Here is a 20,077-nt window from a genome sequence, read left to right as displayed (position 1 = left end):
CTGGGTCCGATTTTCGGGATTGCTGAAAAAGAAGAAAGATCAGTTCCTACATTTATGTAGCAGATTTCCCAGATTTTGGCACAGGAGAAACATGGACATTGCTCAAGATCCAGCGGAAGGATGCAGCCATTCAGACATCCGACCGGGTAAGCAAATTGCACAAGAGAGTGGCACTATGCCCACCAGCCACTACAGCACAGCCACTGCCCCCTTAACAGTTGAAACATTTACTTTCCACTCGCTACTTGGAAAGGGAGGTTTTGGCAAAGTGATGCTCGCAACAGATGCTATTCGTAATGAAAGAGTGGCAGTTAAAATCTTAAAGAAGAGAGCATTACTACAAGCCCTAAAAAAGAGGCCATTAATAAAACATGAAGACATTTTGGTCGAGAGTCGAGTCCTTCAGTTGGCAAATGAAAGCAGTTTCCTAATCCATGGAAATGCGGCCTTCCACACAGAGAACTATCTATACTGTGTAATGGAACTAGCTGACGGAGGGGACCTATTCCATTTTTATGATGAGAACTTTCTGGAGCCAACCACAATAACGTTTATAGCGGCAGAACTGGTCTGTGGCTTGCAGTTCATGCATTCCAGAGGAATAATACACAGAGACCTAAAATTGGGTAATGTTTTGCTGACCACAGATGGGCATGTAAAGATCACAGACTTTGGTCTTTCCCTCCTGAATACACGTGGAAAAACCAATGCCACAGTACTTGGTGGAACACCTGCCTATATGGCTCCAGAAATTCTAACTCAAAAGTCATACAGTGCAGCTGTAGACTGGTTCGCATTTGGTGTTATGATACATTTACTCGCTTTACGAGAGTACCCTTTTCCGGGAGAGAATCATGCAGAGATAATGAAGAATATCCTCACACAAGAACCACCAAATTTGTGGCTTACTGATGATGTAACAGGGGACTTTATATCCAAACTCCTTTGCAAGAACCAGTCCCGCCGGCTCGGGGTAAAGGGCAATGTGCGAAAACACCGCTTCTTCTCTTCAATTAACTGGAAGATGATAGAAACTGGAAAAGCAACATCCCCAGTAAAACCAGACAAGACCTCCATGTATACAGGTAAAAAACATCAAATTCCTGCGCCCGACAGTGAAGCATTCAAAGAGCCAATTGCTTTAACGGACCAAAGCATTTTTGATAACATTCAATTTGTTTGCCCTAAATGGGGTGATACATATCATAATGTGCCAATGGAAGTAGATCCTGTATCACCAGAGTATTACGACCTACTCGCTGCCTGCCTCGACGTCTACTACTAAATCTCCCGAGAGGCACAGCTCTGCCATCTGCTCCGGGCTACCTCCCTGGAGGCGCGCCACCTGCTACTTCTACCTACCACCACCTGCTTGTCGCATCCTCGGCTGAGGATGCACTATGAGAGCTGGGGATTAGGGCTACTGGCGACACCCCAAGTAAAAAAAAAACGACATTAGGCAGCCACCTCATGGGTGTGTTGGAAGAGCTGCTAAGCTGATAATTACTTTTTCAAATGTTGACAGTTACATCCAACTCATTGATAACTTAAGTACTTGAAAATGTAAACCCAGGCAACGCCGGGTACTTCAGCTGTAATAGATAAACAAACTGGTGTCCTGCCCTGCACTGTATCAACACTAACGGAGGCCTTAAACACAAGTAGTGCCAATTGTAAGTAATGCACCTTTCACATCGCCAAAATAACCTGGGTTTGTGATGTGAAAGCGTATACGTGTCTCACAGAGGTATGCATAGAATTAATAGGAGAAATATAGCACACAATGGGGTAAATGTATTACCCTCCGATATGGGGAAGAACAGTATCTGTCGCTTCTCCCCCATGTAAGACACAGATAACAGGCCGATATGTGCAGGTAATGTATGAACAGTCAGCATCACTGACCGTTCCGACACCTGCAGCTGACAATTTCGACTGCTGCAGGTGGCGATGCCCATAGACCACAGCAGGGACAGAGCTGCGGCCGGCTCCGGAGTGCACAGGAGATCTCGCGTGAGTAGCGAGTTTCCGCGCATGCGCACAAGAGCCGGCCGGGCAGGGAGAGAACGCGTATCAGCACTGAGATGACGCGCTGTGTGCTCAGGGGGACATTGCTGGAGGGGCAGACAAAATGTTAATACATCTTGTTGATGTGCCTTCCTGCTTCACTCAGTAACCTGTGAAAAGACAATATAAAGTGTAATTAAGACCTTGGGATAAGAGCATGTAATATACGAGTTATAATAAACATAACATAAATGGATAAGATATTAATAAATTCACTAATTTTATTAAAGATATCTATTGGTACCCATAACACATGAACACATTCATGTCTGTCAAAAATACAGATGTGTATAGGACTAAATAATAGGGCAATAAATAGGTGTTGGGCAAACACCTATGAGCACTCAATCATTATAATTCACCTTTGCCACAACACCACACACAGGGGTAAATGTATGAAAAAAGTCCTAACGGATGTTATGTGCCTGGGGGCGTATCACCACATTATCGTGGTTATACGCCCGCACCCGCCACCACAATGTATGATATGTGTGCATGCCGATGTGGGAGGGCGTTATCTCACCTGTCCCGCGATAGCGCTTCTCCCACATCGGCTAGCTGTTATCGGCGTTGCAGTTGTGTGCATGCGCCCTTCTCCCCTGCTTCCAGACTGCGCCGCTGGCGGCCCCCGGGTGCATGCGCAATTAGGCTGTGTGGGACATCTGAATAATGTCCACGTTCAATAACGTTTTGTTAAAATAAAAAAAAGTAGACTAAGCGAGCGCACATTTTGTACACATCGCCAGGCTGGGGGAGGCGAACAGGAGCATCGCGGTTAAGAGGCGAAGACTGCCAACAGAGGCAATCATACATTGCCTCTGCCCTTCGTATGTCATTCACTACTGCGGGGAAGCGGTAAGCGACGGGGGGGCGCAGCTGTCACTGCACACGGCATTACCACGCCGTTCATACATTATTGGGAGGCGCTAAATGCAGCCTTTAGGTGCGCTGTGGTCATCAGAAACCACAGCGCACTTTCATACATCACCCCCAGTTACTTATATCCCAATGTGGGAAGAGAGTAACAGGAAATAATATGGATACCATATATAATTAAAACTCTATAACAACGAGTATCTATAAGCTCTGGGAGGAATGTCTACATCCTCCTAATATAGGGAATGAAATAAGGATCCATATGTTTATACATGCATAATTTATATAAAGGGATGGGCAATAATAATCATATACCTGATACAACTGAATTAAATAAAATAGATAATCAATAATAATCAACCTTGCCCCATGTAAGTATAAATCTATGGATCATTTTGTGGATAAATATAAAGTGTCACACAGCTCTTTCTCAGAATAATATTAGCAGTAGCTTGAATTAATCTCAATTTCCAACCCATCGGACTACTAAAAGCAGGAGAGATAGAAGAAAAATTGTAATTGGCGGAAGAGAATGTCACTCAAAAGTGATAACGAATGATTGACTGATGACGGCTATATAGCTCCCCTGAGACCGACATCTGGGTTTCCTATGATAAAGCAGAAATGCGAAACGATTGTTAATGTGTCCATGTTTTTATATTGCTACCCACTGTTGTTACAGGCGATAGCCCTAAATGTGTGTACATTGGAAAGTTGTAGTAACCAGATGCTGAGCTAGACTGTTAGTGTGTGAGGCGGCACAACGGCAATTGCCGCTGTAGAAGCGCACACAGTGCCAGGGACGGCAATTTAACAGCCGCCTCCGGACAGACATGAACGCCAGAGACGGCTAAGTAATAACATCCGTTGCCGCACACGTGTTTAAGTGATCCTGAACGGGACCTAGGGGTCTATTCATGAAGCAGTGAAAAGTGCGGAGAAGTGAGCCTGTGGAGAAGTTGCCCATGGCAACCAATCAGCTGCTTTGTACAATTGTATAGTATGCAAATTATAAATGTTACCTTAACACTGGCTCACTTCTCCACACTTTTCACTGTTTCATGAATAGACCCCCTAATCAGATTAGTGACAGCGATACTAGGCGCATACTATCAGAGGCGGATTCAGACCTCATGGGGCCCTAAGCAAGACACTAATTTGGGGCCCCCTTCCACAAACTGATTGTATCATGCACATCGACGTCCATTACTCACATTACAGCACATAGCGACATCCGTTACTCACATTACAGCGCACAGTAGCATCTGTTACTACATTACACCGCCCATCGACATTCGTTACTCACATTACACCGCCCAGCAGCATCCGTTACTCACATTACACCGCTCAGCAGCATCCGTTACTACATTACAGCGCACAGTGGCGTCAAGTGCTGCCTGTTAGTGTGACAGGCGCAGCAGCCAGCAGCAGCAGAGGGGACAGGGCGGTGCAGCAGCGGGGATGCAAAGCAGGGAGAGCGACTCTCCAGCCTGGCGCCTCCCTGCTTTGCATCCCTTTGCTGAGCGGGTTGCGTCGGGCCTGGGTCTAGGGTCAAGTTTAGAGTTGGAATTAGGGTTTAGGGTTAGTGTTTAGGATTAGGGTTTACAGTTTAAGGTTACGGTTTGGTGGTTAATGTTTAGGGTTTAGAGTTATGGTTTAGGGTTAGAGTTGGGTATAGGGTGAGTGGTTAGGGCTGTATTTAGAGTTAATATTAGCATGCTTGCTGTGTGTGTCGCAGCCACGCACCATACTCGCTCCCCCCTACCCCAATCGGTGTATGCCACTGCTGCTGCACACCAACCCAATCCCGCCCGATCAGTTTAAGAAAATGCTGCCCCATCAGCACTTACCACTACGAGCCCGCACCCTCTTCACTCCACTGGCGCGTATCCCTGGCCGGCTCCTCTCTCTGTGCTTGTGCCATCAAGACAGGTCACACGCCCAGCACAACACTGACTGACACAGCATGCTGAGGCATACTTGCCTACTTCAGAGATTATAGATTACACTGTAATGCGCCGTGTGGATCGTTGTTGCGGTAGCAGAGCTACACACTGACATCACACCTACATCATTATACACATACAGTATATGTGACACACACACATACAATATATGTGTCAGTAATCTGGTCCTGTTGGCTACTACTACTTTGAAGTTTAAACTTTAATGTTCTTAATAATTTTTTATACCGGCCACCTTAGGGGTGAGAGAAGGCCACTGCTGACTCTCCCGCCGCTACCGAGACACAGTCTAGCCAAGTGAGACCTTGCCCAATGTGCTAGCGCTACTGTGCCAGGCGTCCACCGCTATTCTCGATCCTGCAGAGGTGTTAGTGGCCAGCCTTTACACAACACGGCATCTCCCCTGCCGGGGGGGAGGGGGGGGGGTTAATTGGGATTCTGGGAGCTGCAATTCAATTTGCGAGGCGGGGGGGGGGGGGGGGGGGAGATTCAGGCAAAAAAATGGGACCCTCCCACATGGGAAGTCTGCTCCAAATAGGTGTACATTATTGGCTCTATTGAATTAAATCCATTCAGCTGTCGGCAGCACTTCCCGCTAACACTGTGCTGCTCAATAGGATTGACATTACTCAGTAGGGTGCTGCTGATATGTCTCCTATATAATCATAGGCGTGCGCAGACCATTTTATTAGGGGGTGCACTGTCGGAGGGGTGTGTCTAGCACCACCTTTTGGGCGTGTCTAGCACCCTCTATTGACGGTCAATGCAATATAAAATATCCACCCTTGTACCAATCCTAATAAAGCAGATACATTGTCAGAGGTAGTGGTGTGCTCCAAACAAACACCCCTGATGGCACTCACTGCAATTACACTGCTCCTCCTCAGCCTGGTCTGGCTCCCCCTCTCTTTCCCCTGCAAGCTGCAGCAACTTACTTACATGTCAGTCACTCACTGACACTGACAGTCGCAGACTAGTACTGCTGCTGCTGGAAAAACGAGTGACATGTCAATGTTGCTGCCAACCGCCTGCCAGTATTGAATTTGTCTTCCTAAGAGGAACGCTGGTCGCATGCTGATCCTCATCAGTGGCTGGCACTGGCATAGCATAGAAGGAGAAAGGTGGGCATGTGGCGGGTGGGCGTGCGAGCAGCATGACGTAATCACATCACGCTGTTTTTGTACATGGAGGTGGGAGTTTGAAAGCCGGTGGCAGTGGCACCCTTGATTAAACCAGGTGTCCGGTCAGTAATACAGTACTGACAGGGTGCAGCGCAGAGGGGGCAGTAATCAGCTTGCTCGGCAATCGCTGCATCAGGCATGTGAGTTCGGGGTGCCAGACATTAGGGGGTGCCTGTGCGCACCAGGCACCCCCCCTGCGCACACCTATGCACATGTCCTAATGTAATAATCTACTTTCCCGAACTGTAGGGTCTCCCAGCAAACATACAGCTGCTAAGCAATGGCCACAGCAACAGCCAGGATTAGTATACGTCACTTGGTGTAACTAAGTAGTTATGTCATATATTTTCCCCTGCAAGTTTTCTGTCTGCCATCAGTAATAACCTTCAGCTGATTTAGCACGCCTTACATGAAGTGCGTCAGTAGAAGGTTATTGTTGATGGGACAGAAGAAGGATGCTTGCGATAACCTTACATGAATGAAAGGCGCGTCACTACTTGAGAGTTAATCACATATAAATAGCAGGATTCTGCTCAGAAAAAGAGCTCTGCCACAGGCAATAATCTAATGGTTTGCTGCTGAAATTAATAATTGAACTCTGTGACTCATTATTTTCACCCTGCTTTGGGGTTTGAATCAATTAATTACACAGCTGCTGTATTATCTGGACTCTGGAGTTCCGTGAAGGGTTTTAGATATTTTTGTTAAGAACAGCCCTTATACCATACCTTCTAACCAGTAGCGGATCTTGCCACAGGCAAGCAGGACTTTTGCCCGGGACGCCGCATTCCAGAGGGCGCCGGCGCCATCCGGAGGGCGCCGCACCATGGCAAGATCCGCTGCTGCTGTGGTGCCCCCCGCTGCCCGCTGTCCGCGTCTAGTTTCCCTTCGTGGGCTGCCCGCTGTGAAGGGAAACTAGACGCTACGCGTCTAGTTTCCCTTCCTGGAGAGGACCTTAACTGTAATGATGTGCGGTGCGCGTTGACGTAATCACGCACCGCACAGCAAAGGTCCTCTCCATGAAGGGAACTAGACGCTTAGCGTCTAGTTTTCTTTCGTGGAGAGGACCTTTGCTGTGCGGTGCGCGATGACATCATCGAGCACCGCACATCCTACTACAGTACAGGGGGCGTAACTGACCATGCCCCCTGTACGAAGCCACGCCCCCTAATGCCGCCCGGGGCGCAAGAAGCCCCGGAACCGGCCCTGCTTCTAACATGACCCTCTCCAGGAGGGACAGAATGCTCTGCTCCTGGACTTCCCTCTTAATATATAATTGCCATCACCCCGTGCTGAAACACCTTTCTTATCCATTACCCTGTTCAAAACAGGTGCCGGCAATCATACATTAAGAGGGAAGTCCAAAAGCAGAGCATTCTGTCCCTCCTGGAGAGGGTCATGTTGGGAGGTATGCTTATACTAAGGTAGGCTGACCATATTATCCGTTTTACCTGGGACGCTCATGGATTACACAAGTTCTGTGGCTGACTTTAAACCAGCTGAAATGTAAGCTTGAAGTCAGCCAGCCACAGAACCTGTGTAATCCATGAGCGTCCCAGGTGAAAGCAGTGTCGAAAGTTTGGCCCAGGCGCCCAGAGGCAAGATAAATGTTTGGACCCCCTATAGATTACTAGATAGACAAAAAATAAGGGGGGGGGGTGAGGGAGAGAGAGGAGGAGAAAGGGGAGAATGAAAGCGAGATGAGGTATCAAGGTAGAGAGATAAACAAGAGGGAGAAAGAGGGTGTCAGAGAGAGAGAGACAGGGGGGTCAGAGAATGTGGGGGAAGAAGAGAGGGGGAGATAGCGAGACAGTGTCAGGGATAGAGATGGGGTAAGAGAGAGGGTGTCAGGAGGAGAGACAGAGAGAGGCACGCAAGAGAGAGCGTGTCAGGGAAAGTGAGGGAATGAGAGAAAGAGAAGGGAGAGCGAGAGAGTATCAGGGATAGAGAGAGAGGGGTGTCAGGAAGAGAGAGACCAAGAGAGGAGCGAGAAAGAAAGAAGGTATCAGGGAAAGTGAGAGAATAAGAGATGGCAGAGCGAGAGGGTGTCAGGGATGGAAAGAGAAGATAAGCGCCCTCACTGACTTGTAGGTGGGGGTAGGTTGATCTTGAACACACAAGGGTGGAGACCAGGGGGGGTGGGCTTAATAATCCATACATATTTTCAGGAGGGGGGTGGTCACTTCTGCGGGGGATAGCTCCGCAGCCTGGGGGGTCTAAAATTTCGATTTCACCAGTTCCTGAATAAGAGAGACTCAGCTATCGTATGGTACCGCTGTTTCCAGAGATATCAGGGGTCAAAGGTCAAACAAATGCTACCAAGGTAACTGGACATATCTCTAGTGTGGAGCTGGCGCTAGGACCCGGTCCTTGAAGCAGGATATCTCCGGTTCTATTAGGGGTAGAAACTTGGAATTTCGAGTGTCTCAAGCAAATTCTAAGTTTTAGAGAACCGGAGGTTTCCAGCCAAGACGAGGAATAAACGTTCCACTAACAGAGAGCTCATTTAATTTCTCCATAGATAATGCATGGTCCCGCCCACTTTGCAGCCAGATATCTCCGCGACCCCTGGTCCTATCAAAAATCAGGGACTCTCCTCTTTCAGGGGACACCCGGGTCGCCAGGATCGGACTGGAAATGGCGGAATGGGAAGAGACCGACATGAGGGTCCCCCTGGAAAAAATGCGGTTTTATAGTTTTGCAGGCAGATATCTCCGCGGCCATGGGTCTATCAACAAGCTGACAACGGTTCCCAAAAGCTGGAAATCTCACCTTTCAAGGGACACCCGGATATTCGGGATCGAACAGGATCATCCAAAATGGCTGGCTTTCAGGATAGGGGATATCTACAGTCCTATGCCGGTCACTGATATGCATCCTGTACCCCCTTCACAGCAGGAGCCCCATTGTCTCTGGCATTTCTGTCTCTGATCGGCGTTGTTTGTCCAGAAGGGGGAAGTGGGAAAGGTGACAATGTCCGTGGCTGGAGAAGGTATGTATGAGCAGCAGCGGGCGGCGGGTGAGCTGGCTGACACTGCTGGCGGGCGTTACACTGGGGAGCATTAGCGAATTTACTCCTAGACAATTAAGCACTGGCCGGGCCCCCTGGAGCTGTCAGGCCCTAGGCAGCTGCTTTGGTTGCTTAGCTGTAAATCCGCTCCTGGGTGGGAGGCAATGGAGGAGTGCCCCCTGCAGGTCAGGAGCCCGGCGGCAGCCGACTCCATTGCCTCCCACAGATCCGCCACTGGCTGAAAGGGATAATATGGTCATCCTAACTCATACTTGCCTACCTGACCCTCTCCATGACGGAGAAAATGCTCTGTTCCTGGACTTTCCTGGTAATGTATGATTGCCATCACCTGTGGTGAAACGCCTTTCTTATCAATTAACTAGCTTACCACAGGTGATGGCAATCATACATTACCAGGAAAGTCAGGTCAGGTAGGCAAGTATGCCCTAACTAAGGGACTGGTAGAGGTTGTAATGGAGAATGGTGTACTGAGGTTTGAGGCACCATATGAATAAGGTACAGACACAGGACCTAATTCAGAGTTGGTCGCAATCTGATAAGTTATGTTAATGTAGCAGACACAGATCCACTGCCTGTGTCCGAAGATGCAGCAAAGGATCAGCATTGCAACAAACGTCAGACCTTTTTCCAACCCTAAAGGTGTGTACACACGGTAAGATATTTTCTTCCGATTCTGACTATATAGTCAGAATCGGAAGAAAAGATAGTGCAGATCGCAAGGTGACAGTCACCTTGCAATCCCGATCCGATGCCGATGCGCGGCCCCGCGCGGTCGGCATCGGCAGAAAAAATAGGCTGTGCAGGCAAGTCAATCCTGGCTATCTCTATAGAAGAGATAGTCAGGATTGACATCGCACATAGCCAGCATCGCAAGCACACTCATTATGTGCTTGCGATACTGGCTAAGTGCCGACCCGGCCCCCTGTCGCACGGTGAGGATCGGATAAGTCCGAATCTCACCGTGTGTATGCACCCTAAGGTTGCTCAGAATGTTCATTGCAACTAATAACCCTTTTCCACTGTAGCACGGGTCGCAGCCGTGTCGCCTGACATGGCTGCGACCCGTGCTACAGCCCCCTTTCACACAGCGCTCACCAACCCAGCATATTGCAAGCTACCTGGGTAGGATTCCCGGATCACTTGATCCGGGAATTTGCCGGGGGACCCTTTTCCACTAGGGAAAAACACGGGTAAATGCGCGCCCCCGCCGCGGACGGTGAATCTGTATCTGAGGACGCAGTTTCTGGCTTTGGCACGCCCCAGAAACACCCTGTTCCTGCCCCCAAACACCTACAGCCTGTTAATCAGGCTGTGCCTTCCACCACGCTGTGACCAGAGCCCTGGCACCATCGCTACACATTAGTAGTAAAGAAACCATTGGACAGCTACGACCAATTCGGCCCAGCGTTCAGGCCCACAGAGCTTAATCAGTGTAATAGCAGGATGTTCTAAATATGCCTGTAGGCACAGAGATACACCAAGTACATCATTTCCACTATGATATATTGAGGTGTGAGACACTGGAATGATGAGGCACAAAAGTAGAGAACAGGAAATAGTGTAGTTGATGTGATGAGAGATATTAATATAGGATTTAGATGTGTACAGGACCATATGCAGGAATAATAAGAGCAGAGCTACAAGTACATAGCTGAAAGCAATAAGTGAAATGCAGATACTAGACTGACGCACCACTGAGGTACAGAGTTCCACTTGACACAGATGAATTGGTGTAATTTCCGCACAAAGATTGAATCAATGTGGAGGGAGATGAGTAATGATTATGGCAGTTCTGATACTTGAGCATGGATAGGCATTAGCATGGAAAGTTGTGCAGAGTATGGAGCGGTTATCCTTAGCTGTAGTAATTAGGGATGCCAATCCCGGGCCGGTTTTTCAATCCCGGGATTGGGTTGTCAATGTTCCTGCTGCCCAGCCTCCACCCCACCCTATCCCACCATAAATGACTGTACCATCCTCTAATGCATGCGGCTGATTTGAGGCAGCCCAGCGTGATCTCTGACATCATGTCACGCTGCGCAGTGCCGGGCAGCGTCTGAGTCTGCTGAAGACGCTCAACGTTGCCCAGCATTGAAAATAAAAGGGGGCTGGCTAATCCCGAAATCCCCAGCTTTAGTAGACAGGAGAGGCAGCGTGCATTAGCAGAGCGGAGAGGGCGGGTGGGAGTGTAAAGGGAGAGTCAACATATTAATAATAATAAACTACATATATAGTCACACATGGGAAGGGTGGTGACTTAACTGGAACCCATTAACACTTGGGATGGGGGCTCTGCCTGGGGATCTATTACTACCGGGCGTGAAGTGGGGGAGGTAATGTAGAGGATCTTATGCTACTAGGGGGAATATTTCTGAAAGGGTGATGGGAAGTAAAATTACAATAGGGACCTATGGGCAGGGGTGCAAAAAACACCCCCTAGGTATATACTTTTTTTTAAGTAAAATGGTTAAATAAATTTTTTTAAATCTATTTAGATTTTTTAAATGTTCAAAGTTTATTAAAATAATACGCCTGAAGTAAGTGCGGCCTTCTCGAGAAGCCATGTCCCTTCCTGTGAGACCACGCCCTTTTTGGGGAGTTTATTTAACGCACCGGGTATCCCATTGCCCCCACTGAACTCTCCAGAGCTACAAGCAGGCCCTGGTTGAAAGAGCTTACTGGTACTTTTAGTTCCACAACAGCAGCAATGCCGAAGTGTAAGCACTCAGGGACATGGACCTGCAGTAGGCAATATAACAAATGGAATCATCCCTCAATACAAATATATTCACTGCCTGTAGTGGGCCGGATGGTGAGTGGGGGTGGTGCTGACAAGAGGGGGAGGACCAGAGGAGTAGAGGTGGGCCCACCTATCGTAAGTGCCCTGGGCCAGAGGATGGCTTATTCCGGCCCTGGCTAGAATCATTTTGGTTCTATGGAAAAAGCTTCACTTATCCTCTTTTAGAAGATTTAATAAATATCCTCCGTAGTGTGTTGGATGAGTCAGGAACCAGGGTTATTTAGGACTTATCCACCTTCTATTTCTGAAGAGTGTTAAAAACTGTTTAGCCAAAATGGATTAAATTAATTTCATTGCCAATAAATGTGAAGAGGCGTACCCAGTGGCGTAACTAGGGCGGGGAGAGCAGGGCACATGCCCTGGGTGTCGTGGCAGTCCCAGCAGAGGGGCAGTATACCCACAACGCGCTGGCCCACCCACCACCATTGCGCCATAGCCTCCCAACCGTTACAATTGCCAGCGTCATTCTCCCTGAGCTTCAGCCTGCTGCCTGGCCCCACCGCCCCCGCTGGTTCCTGGATCCCGACTGAAGGTGAGGAGGAAGGGGGAGACACACAGAGAGGCATAGAATAAGGGGGGGGGGGGGGAAGGACTGCGAGGCATATAAAAAAGGGGGCAAACAGACGGGCATAGAATGAGGGGGGCACAGACAGGCAAAGAAGGAAGGGAGGAAGGGACACAGAGAGACATAGAATGAAGGGGAGACAATGCCGGGGGGGAGTGGGGGCGGGGGAGGTGATCGCTTTGTGATGAGAGACAACCCAGGGGGAGATAATGGTGTGACTGAGAGATGATGCAGGGGTTGGTGATGGTGTGCTGAGAGACGACGCAGGGGGAGGTGGTGGTATGCTGAGACATGACGCGGTGGTGAGATGATGGTGTGCTGAGAGATGCAGGGGGGAGATGGTGTGGCTGAGAGACACGGGGGAAATAGTGTGGCCGAGAGACGCAGGAGCCAGGAAGTGACACGGGGGCACGAGTCTGGTTGAACCACTATTGTATGATGATGGTCGCCTTAATATTCCTACATATACAGGCATCCTCCGGACGATGTCACCTACATGAATAGTGAATGCTGACTGACGACGCCGTCTTCCCAGGGAGGAAGCATTTCTTCAGAGGTTCAATAGTGTGAGAAACCATCATATATGTAAGGTGCACAAGCAATGGAATGTTCCCAGAGTGACTAGAAACGAGTGGCGTGTCATGTTGGCACACCCCATTTTCACTGACCACGCCCATTCCGGTATATGACCGCGCCTACTTTTCAGTGCGCGCCGAATGCCCTAGTAACACCTCTGGGCGTACCTATTCTAACAATGCGTCATCAACATGTGGCTGGGTTAGTTTGTGGGATTTTGTGGAGCATGCAGGGACATCTGTACCGACTGTGTTACAATTTTATTCTGCATTTTAACAACCAACAGACTCACGGAGCAGGAATGAATTAACTGAAAAATGTTCAGCTAATGCAACTCCTCTAATAGATTTCCCGTCTTCTGCCCATCCTTGTGTATATATTACAAGATAATTAAATGCGCTTTCAACAATAATTTGATAAATGCCAGAGATGCAGTGCTTGGGAATGAAACAGCAGAACACAGCAATGCGAAGTAAAGTAATATGATCCAGTTTAGCTGAAAAAGGAAATGTTTTATTTGCCCTTCAGACACAGGATTCGTTGAGTATTATAGAACTAGGTGATTCATCGCGCCCTACGGGCGCTCTTCACACCGTCGTAAGGGGCTACGCCCCCTTAACCCTTGCACACCCTTGTGGCGTGCAATATTTTTATTATATGGAGTATTACATCCAATCATAATTGTGTGAGTGGCTAAATATTGCACGGACAAAGGGCGTGCAATGGTTAAGGGGTGGAAGCCCCTGGCAACGGCGTGAACAGAGCACGCAGGGCCTGGTGAATCACCTAGTAGGTGCTGTGGTTGGGGGAGTGGCGGGTGCGGGGAAGAGGCGGATGGGATCCTGGGGTGCCACGGGAGCGGCGGTTGCGGTGGTGCCGCAGGTGGGGGAGGGTGCGTGGGTGCCGCGGGTGGTGGTCTGGAGCCGCTGCGGGTGGGGGAGGAGCAGTTGCGGGGTTGCCGCGGGTGGGGGAGGGGCGGATGCGGTGGGAAGTACTGGTGCGGGGTTGCTGCGGGTGGGGGAGGGGGTCCGGAGCTATCGCGGTTGCTGGAGGGGGTGTGTGGGGGTCGCCGCGGATTAGGCTCGGAGGTAATGTGAGTGGGTGAGGGGCAGGTGATACTTATCCTGCTTCTCCTCCTGTCAGCAGCTAAGCTGCTGTCCTCCCTTTGGCAGTGGCTCTCCCAGAGACCCGCACAGCAGGCAGTCACTAATGTTTGCGCCGGTCTCTCAATGCGCCGCATTACAGGGAAGAAGATGTACGCAATAAACTACAGCTCCCAGCAGACCTAAGGGGTAGAATGCTTCGGTGGTAAGGGCTGCTGGGAGCTGTAGTTTATGTAGTGCGTCTACTTCCCTATAATGCGGTGCGTTGGGACACTGGTGCTAACAATAGAGACTGGCTGGCAGAACTGTGTGACTGGCTGAATCAATGTAAAAGGTGAGAGTGCTGTGCAGTGTCAGTTGACACTGCACACAGGGCCGGCGCTAGCCGCTCAGCAAAGGGATGCAGTGCAGGGAGGCACCAGGAAGGATAGATGTTCTCCCTGCTCTGCATCCCTGTGCTGAGCTTCTGCTGCTATCCCTGCTGCTGCCGGCTGCTGTCACACATGCAGCGGCGCCGGAAGCATAAAACCTTTTCTCCACCTCCGCGCCGGCAGCACAAAGCCTCCTCTCCCCCTCGGCGCCGTCAGCACAAAACCTCCTCTCCCCCCTCCCCTCCCCTGTGTGACATTCAGTGAACGGGAGGGAGGCAAAGTGGGCGGAGCTAGATGGGAGTAAGGGGCGGAGCTACACGGGACCATGCTGCAGCAGGAGGATGAGCTGCTACAGCTTTGGCCAGCCAGACTTCATTAGATAAGTGTCTGGAAAGAGTGTGTGTATATACAGTGTCTGTGTATACTGTATATATGTGTGACTGGGTATGTGTGTAATGTATGTACAGTGGGGGTAATTCTGAGTTGATCGCAGCAGGAACTTTGTTAGCAGTTGGGCAAAAAAATGTGCACTGCAGGGGAGGCAGATATAACATGTGCAGAGAGAGCTAGATGTGGGTGGGGTGTGTTCAAGCTGAAATCTAAATTGCAGTGTAAAAATAAAGCAGCCAGTATTTACCCTGCACAGAAACAAAATAACCCACCCAAATCTAACTCTCTCTGCACATGTTATATCTGCCTCCCCCTGCAGTGCACATGGTTTTGCCCAACTGTTAACAAAGCTCCTGCTGCGATCAACTTAGAATTACCCCCAGTATGTATGTGTGTGTTTGTATATTTATGTGTCTGTTGCGTGTGTGTATGTGTGACTGCTGCATAATGTGTGTAAGCGTCACTGGTGCAGGGGGCGTTACGTGTGTAAGCAGCACTGGTGCAGGGGGCGTTACGTGTGTAAGCGGCACTGGTACAGAGGGCGTTACGTGTGTAAGCAGCACTGGTGCAGGGGGCGTTACGTGTGTAAGCAGCACTGGTGCAGGGGGCGTTACGTGTGTAAGCAGCACTGGTGCAGGGGGCGTTACGTGTGTAAGCGCCACTGCGACAGGGGGCGTTATGTGTGTAAGCAGCACTGGTACAGAGGGCGTTATGTGTGTAAGCGGCACTGGTACAGAGGGCGTTACGTGTGTAAGCGGCACTGGTACAGAGGGCGTTACGTGTGTAAGCGGCACTGGTACAGAGGGCGTTACGTGTGTAAGCAGCACTGGTACAGAGGGCGTTACGTGTGTAAGCAGCACTGGTGCAGGGGGCGTTACGTGTGTAAGCAGCACTGGTACAGAGGGCGTTACGTGTGTAAGCAGCACTGGTACAGAGATCGTTACGTGTGTAAGCAACACTGGTACAGAGGGCGTTACGTGTGTAAGCAGCACTGGTACAGAGGGCGTTACGTGTGTAAGCAGCACTGGTGCAGGGGGCGTTACGTGTGTAAGCAGCACTGGTACAGAGGGCGTTACGTGTGTAAGCAGCACTGGTACAGAGGGCGTTACGTGTGTAAGCAGCACTGGTACAGAGGGCGTTACGTGTGTAAGCAGCACTGGTACAGAGGGCGTTACGTGTGTAAGCAGCACTGGTACAGAGGGCGTTACGTGTGTAAGCAGCACTGGTACAGAGGGCGTTACGTGTGTAAGCAGCACTGGTACAGAGGGCGTTACGTGTGTAAGCAGCACTGGTGCAGGGGGCGTTACGTGTGTAAGCAGCACTGGTGCAGGGGGCGTTACGTGTGTAAGCAGCACTGGTACAGAGGGCGTTACGTGTGTAAGCAGCACTGGTGCAGGGGGCGTTACGTGTGTAAGCAGCACTGGTGCAGGGGGCGTTACGTGTGTAAGCAGCACTGGTACAGAGGGCGTTACGTGTGTAAGCAGCACTGGTGCAGGGGGCGTTACGTGTGTAAGCAGCACTGGTGCAGGGGGCGTTACGTGTGTAAGCGCCACTGCGACAGGGGGCGTTATGTGTGTAAGCAGCACTGGTACAGAGGGCGTTATGTGTGTAAGCGGTACTGGTAGAGGGGGCATTATGTGTGTAAGCGTCACTGGTACAGGCGGCGTTACGTGTCTAAGCGGCACTGGTACAGAGGGCGTTACGTGTGTAAGCGTCACTGCTACAGGGGGCATTACGTGTGTAAGCGTCACTGCTACAAGGGGTGTTACTTGTGTAAGCGTCACTGGTACGGGGGGGCGTGACATGTGTAAGCGTCTCTGGTACAGAGGGCATTACATGTGTAAGTGGTTCTACTACAGGGGTCATTATGTGCGCTGTGCGTTTGTAAAGTATGTGAGGGTGCAAATTTATAGTTTGCAGGAGGATGCGGAACACTCTAGCACCGGCCCTGACTGCACACCCACTGCACTGCCACCTTTTACATTGATTCAGGGTCCATACATTACCCTCCGGGATATCACCATCTCTATCCGCTACATTAACCATCTTGGGGCTTCCAGGCCGGCAAGCCAGGTGCTGTGTTGCGGAGTCAGGGCCTCTGGGGATCTGGGTGCGGCTGTGGTGGGGAGGCACTTCTGTGACATCACACGCAGAGCAGGTTCCGGGACTCAGAGAGTATGCGGCGCAGGGAGGCCTATGAAAGCCTTCCGCTGCGCCGCTTTCATACACATCTATGCCGGTGGCCGCAGCAGGTTTTGTTCCACCTGCGGCGCGACTAGGGAGTGGGGATTGTTGATGCCGGAGGGTACAGGTGTTCTGGCAGCAAGACATTGGTGGTCATTCCGAGTTGATCGCTCGCTAGCAGTTTTTAGCAGCCGTGCAAACGCTATGCCGCCGCCCACTGGGAGTGTATTTTAGCTTAGCAGAAGTAGGAACGAAGGGATCGGAGAGCTGGTTCATAAAAAAAATTGTGCAGTTTCAGAGTAGCTTCAGACCTACTCGGCGCCTGCGATCACTTCAGACCATTCAGTTCCTGATTTGACGTCATGAACATGCCCTGCGTTCGCCCAGCCACGCCTGCGTTTTTCCGAACACTCCCTGAAAACAGTCAGTTGACACCCAAAAACGCCCTCTTCCTGTCAATCACTCTGCGACTGCCTGTGCGACTGAAAAGCATCGCTAGACCCTGTGTAAAACTACATCGTTCGTTGTAATAGTACGCTGCACGCTGCATACGCATGCGCAGAAGTGCCGAGTTTTTGCCTGATCGCTGCACAGCGAACGAATGCAGCTAGCGATCAACTTGGAATGACCCCCATAGGACGCTGCAGTAAAAGGATGTTTTTTCCCTATCTTCAGCGCAGAGACTTGCTGCAGATGCAGTGGCATACCCTCCAGCTGCACCTTTTTGGCAGGTACAGGACCTTTTTTTTATGGTCTGTACCGTTTTTTGACTCTGCAAGCTTCCATTGAAAGTATAGGAAAAGGGGCGTGGCCACGCCGCTGTACCCGTGGCCAAGCCCCCTTTTTGAATTTGCATCAATGTTTATGTGTAAAGTGTTGGAGGGCATGATGCTGCAGATGCAGTGGGGACTATTTTGAGGTGAGGGGCTGGAGCTGCAGCTCCATCAGTCCCATTGCTAATCCTGCTCTGTGAAAACACAGCAGGCAAAGGGCAGAGCCTCCCATTGGATGTAACCTGTGTGGGAGGACGTTTCTCGCCCAATCAGCTGTGGACTGGGTGCGATAGACCTGCCACTAACCCAATGAGAGCTCCTAGCTACGCCCAGTGTTAGAGACCCAGGCACAGAATCACAGGGCTATTATATAGAAGATATATATATATATATATATATATATATATATATATATAGTGCTTCATTATATGAATCTATAGTGCACTAAACAACTGTGCCCCCCCTCGTTTTACACTGTTAGTGTTCAACAGTGTTTTTGGCGGGGCCAGCGTCTCTTTGAGGAGAAAATGGCGCTGTATAGAGTTGTGAGGGCTAAGCCACGCCCCCTTCTCGGCGCGCTTTAGTCCCGCTATTTTTTTTACCTTTTTATACTGGCGGGGGTCGGTATACAGTGCCTATGCACTGTATACCTCTTTGCCAGGCATGTATGTGAGGTATTTTTGCTGCCCAGGGCGCCCCCCCTGCGCCCTGCACCCTTGAAGTGCCGCTTGTGTGCGAGCGATGGCACGCAGCGCGGTACCTCAGAGACCCTTAAGTCTTCTGCCATCACTGACGTCTTCTGTTCTTCCTTTACTCTCCCGGCTTCTTTCTTCTGGCTTTGTGAGGGAGGTGACGGCGCGGCTCCGGGAACGAGCAGCTAGGCGAACCAAGTGATCAGACCCTCTGGAGCTAATGGTGTCCAGTAGCCTAAGAAGCAGAGCCCTTGAACTCAGAAGGAGTAGGTCTGCTTCTCTCCCCTCACTCCCACGATGCAGGTCTCCCTAAAAATAATAAACCTAACATAAACTCCGGAGAGCTCCCCTAGTGTGTGTCCAGTCTCTCTGGGCACAGAGTCTAACTGGAGTCTGGAGGAGGGGCATATAGGGAGGAGCCAGTTCACACCCATTCAAAGTCTTATAGTGTGCCCATGTCTCCTGCGGATCCCGTCTATAACCCATGGTCCTTTTAGAGTCCCCAGCATCCTCTAGGACGTATAAGAAACAGGTGTAATTCATACCCTCCAACATTTTACACAGAAAAATTGGTACAAATTAGGAAAGGGGGTGTGGCCACAGGATTAGGGACGCCCCTTTTCCTATACTTGCAATGGAAGTTTGAAGAGACAAACATCGGTACAGACCATAACAAAAAGGTACTGTACCTGCTAAAAAGGTACAGTTGGGGGGTATGGTAATTACGCCTACGCACAGCTCTACATAGCCTGCACAGTCTATCAACATGCCCTCAACACGCCTTCACTAAACTTTGAACATGTGAAAAAGCCCAATTCTCACCCTTTAGCCACAAGCAGGGCTCCGACAGGGGCAGTATGGGTGGGTACTGATTACCCGGGCCCACGCTTGTTGGAGGGGCCAATCGGGAGCCCGGGTCAGTTGCTGGCAGGGGTAAATGTACAGCCACAAAACTTATCTTCAACTCAACGCTTTTCTCATCTGGAAAGAGGAGGTCGCACACTAAGGCAAACATACTACACAATCTAGTGCATTTGTGAGTTTAAGAAATGGCAATGGGTTGGTGTTTTGGAATCTGCACTGGAACGGATTGTGAATGAGCGTTGAACAATTTTTAAACCATGAAAAACATCTGTAATGACCAACATATAGCTACCGATTATACCGATTGGGTTTTTGCGGTAGAGCTGGGTTGGTGGTGCTCCCGGACTTTAGTTCAGAACAAACTATTATAGGGTTTTTTTTTCTTTCACGAAGAGGCAAAAGAAAAAAAAGGGCTGTTGTGTTGTCTCACTGGGCCACAGTTTAAAACTTAACTTTTATTAATTTTTTTATTCAGACGATACTGTTGTTGTTTATATCAACAACAGGTGATTAAAGCAGAATTAAACAATGGTATGTTACTCACTTATTATAGGGTAGGTGGCAGGTTACTGGTCTGCACAGAGGGTATATTCTTACCAATAAATATAGGTCAATATCACTGAATATGCATGTGCAATAA

At 49.8% G+C, this 20,077-nt stretch overlaps 1 protein-coding gene across 5 annotated transcripts in view; it reads right to left on the bottom strand.

Annotated features, from left to right (window-relative positions):
• The window catches only part of LOC134966154 (germ cell-specific gene 1-like protein), a 104,663-nt gene that overhangs the window by 75,625 nt on the left and 8,961 nt on the right, over positions 1-20,077 (bottom strand). For 2 of the 5 annotated variants that reach the window (XM_063942686.1, XM_063942689.1), the window contains exon 1: positions 19,396-19,543. The exons of the other annotated variants lie outside the window; for them this stretch is intronic. The gene's annotated coding sequence lies outside the window, so the exon portion shown is untranslated. Of the gene's footprint in view, positions 1-19,395; positions 19,544-20,077 lie in introns of those variants that run through there. 5 annotated transcript variants of the gene reach the window in all.

Source organism: Pseudophryne corroboree, chromosome 10 (assembly GCF_028390025.1).
Source record: "Pseudophryne corroboree isolate aPseCor3 chromosome 10, aPseCor3.hap2, whole genome shotgun sequence".
NCBI classification, from domain to species: domain Eukaryota; kingdom Metazoa; phylum Chordata; class Amphibia; order Anura; family Myobatrachidae; genus Pseudophryne; species Pseudophryne corroboree.
Note: the sequence above shows the minus strand (reverse complement) of the source record. Positions and strands in the feature narration are given on the sequence as shown.